Here is a 3,699-nt window from a genome sequence, read left to right as displayed (position 1 = left end):
TAACGCCCCCACAGCTGAAAGGACAAGCATGTTTGGTGTGACGGGGATTAGAACCCGCGACCCTCAGATTGCGAGTCGAGCGCCCTAACCACCTGGCCATGCCGGGCACATGATAGGACAGAAGCTCTGAGTCCATCTGCATATGGATATAGCACACATGTTGCGTCTTACGCCATTCAAGGCGCGTGCACTTGTCGCTGTGTTGTCATAACACGCTTGTACTAATAAATATACAATCCACATAGTTTCATATAGAACAATGCACAGGCAGCTGCCATCACAATTACTCTCTCTAGATACCATGCGCATCTGAGACGCTGGTGAGCATGGTCCTCCAATGATCCCTATCTCCCGTTGCTCTTATCATTTCTATAGTGTTAATTCCTAATTTATTGGCAATTGTTGATAGCAGAATCTAGCTTTGTTTTCCTTTATTTTTCTTTCGTAGGATTTTTCCTGTCATAATGATGTTTTCAATCTCTACTTTTCTCGTGCTATGTCCTATAAAACTCCGTTGGCTCTTTGTTAAATTTTCCCACAACGTTCGTTTTATCTTGGCTTGTATGTGTGTACAATACTATTTTAAACATTCGTCTTGGGAACCACATTTCTACTGTATCAATGCATTTCTTCATTGTTGGTGATATTGTCCGACATTCGGAACCATAAAGAAAGATTGGATGAACATAGCACTGTAGAACTCTCAGTCGTGTTTCAATTGTCAATTTATCTCATGTACAGTTGGGAAGGGGGACAGTAAAACAAGACAAATTGGTAACTAAAATTAAGCCAACTACTTCACAAGCAGCAAACAAAATTTCTAACCTTGGAGGTTTTGTAATCTGTTTTTATGGGTTTTTTTCACAATTCCGCCTTGTTCATTTACACAAATTAAACATGATCTGAATAAATAGCTAAAATCATGTATAATTTCACAAATAAAACCAGGATTATATTTGTGTAGTCCACACACACATAACGTTATGATACTACAATTAAATGTAGTTAATATAAAAATTTGTGAATTACTACTGCTTTGTTTAACAAATAATATCAAGACAAAACAGTCAGTTATATCTGCCAAAGTTTGGAATTTGTTCGGTCATACAAGTTAAAACCGTAAGTATATTATGATTTCTTTCATTTGGAACGAACAAGTGATTAAATCATGATATTTATTACGTTACATAGACTGAATTACAGAATCTATAAATATTTCAGTCACCAAAACTGAAAGGTATTCCTTCGACAACACTAGTGAAAATAACAAATCCACCATGTTTTTCCTGTGATGTGCTACAGCAACTACATGTCTTTCTCTCAGTGAAAATGTATACACGATTATTCTAGTTTGGGAGCAAACGGTCTATATTATTTGTCTGCATTAAGAAAGCACGTCCTGTATTTTATATTTCAGTGCAGTTTAAGCTAATCACCGCAGTTCTTACCAGAAGTATCACATCTCGGTATTTGAAGATATATGTATGTAAACGCGTTCGTGCTACCGCACTGATGAATACATTGTCACGTGTTAATTAATCAACACATTCATGCAGTATGCAATGTTACCTTCAGCAGCTTGACTTGTCCTCTTGGCAACCGACACGTCATCATCAGTCATGCTTTCCGCTCGCGCCAAGCACGTGCACAAGCCATCAAAACATCTACTCTAACTTGAACAATATCATAAAAGTAATCACTGATAGAAGTAAGCAAAACTAGCCTATTCGGCTAAAAACATCACCCCAGATTGCATTTTGTGTCATCAACTGCAAAATACATGCATATGCACATAGTCCGAACGAGTAAGTGCACACCCAATGACAGCAAGATTACTTTTGCCATCATAACATATTAACCAGCCTCAACTACCATGTTTATTCTGGTAGTACTAATATCTGGGAATCAGGAAATCTATATTCCAGCAGAATGTGATGGGTTTGTTTTGATATCGACGTTTGTTTAGATTAAATTTATATTTAGAAACATACATAGCTTATAGTGTTAAATATGTATTGCGAAACTCCCGCCTATTTTCCAAAGTTGTAGAAGTTTCTCGAGAGTAAGAATCAACAATATATGTGTGTACGTAAACGCTTGTGTTAGCGTCAGTATTGTTACGTAAAACTGAAATTTCGAGAAAGCCTCCACACGCCTATAAATATAACCCACGCGACGCGCCAAAAGAGTAGTAATTATTATTAGTTTGCTATAGTCAGTGTGCTATAAACTTCACAAGCTATAACTGTGATTATTATAACGCTTATCAATCGAAAAACTTCAGATATTTGACCAGGAGCTTTTACAAAGTTCGAACATTACAAATCATTTAACTTTAGTGGATTCTCATCGGACATAAGTATTTTTACAACATTTTATAACTTCACGGTGGAAAACTCGGCATTTGTGGCTGGTGAATAACGAAGGACAAAGCTACCTAGCTAGCTCCCCGTTAAACGAATCGTACCTACATCAACTCGCGACCCAGCATAGCCAGTAGGTTAGGGTGCTTGACTCGTAATCTGCGGGTTGCAGGTTCGAATCCCTGTCACACCAAACATGCTCGCTCTTTTAGCCGTGGGGGCGTCATAATGTGATGGTCAATCCCACTATTCGTTGGTAAAAGTGTAGCTCAAGAGTTGGCGGTGTGTGGTAATGACTAGCTGCCTTCCCTCTAGTCTTACACTGCTAAATTAAGGATGGCTAGCGCAGGTAGCCCTTGTGTAGCTTTGTGCAAAATCCATAACAAACAAACAGACAATTAACTCGCTCATCGTGAACACTCAATAAAATATCAAGGAAGTTCCAGACAAGAAAGAATACTTTATATTGCTTGTAAGTTTGTAAAATTTTTGTATATAAATCATTGTGTGTAATAACTAATTGTAATAACTATTATTGTAAATTGTATTGTTGTTTGTATATTAAAACATATTTGTGTTTAAAAAAAAGAAAACTCTGTGTATCAATCTTGTTGGCAACTGTCATAAACTGACTATATATCGGCTTTTACTTAACTGCTAAATCCAAAGTACAATTTAACTACTAAATTTAAAGTATCATATAACTCGGTTTCTGACCGTTCGGAATTCTAATACATAACACGAACAATTAAAGTTAGAAGACATTTTTTGGAACCTTTACTTTAAACCAAGTGTATCTGTTAAATCTAATATTATTCCAGACTGTGAAAACATGGAATTATATATAAAAATCAACAACAACAATACCATTCTTTTGAGGATGTAAATGCTATCCATGTGATCGATGGTCAATCTCACTACAAACGAAAGGATGCTGTATCACCTGACTTATCAGCAGACAAAAACATTGTCAATTTCTGTACAGTATGTTTTATATTACAGCAATATTTCCCACAATAAAGTGCACGCGATTTCCTAAGAAATATAAAATAAACCTTTAAGATAATGCATGCATATATAAAGTAAACAAAAAGGAAGCATGTGTTAACACTGACACTAAAACACCCTTAAACAAGATGCAACGACATAAATTACTATTTTACATCAGACTTATATATAACCTGACAAGATTGTCCATCGGAAACATAATAAATACAAAGATGGCAAGTAATCAAATGGGAAAACAAGGAAAGAGAACAAAGTACAGTGGTATATACCATGTGTACAACCACTCTTAAATGTAGAATAAAATGAATAAAAAGAGGATATATATATA

The sequence above is a fragment of the Limulus polyphemus genome, unplaced genomic scaffold (genome assembly GCF_000517525.1).
Source record: "Limulus polyphemus unplaced genomic scaffold, Limulus_polyphemus-2.1.2 Scaffold782, whole genome shotgun sequence".
Taxonomy (NCBI): domain Eukaryota; kingdom Metazoa; phylum Arthropoda; class Merostomata; order Xiphosura; family Limulidae; genus Limulus; species Limulus polyphemus.
Note: the sequence above shows the minus strand (reverse complement) of the source record.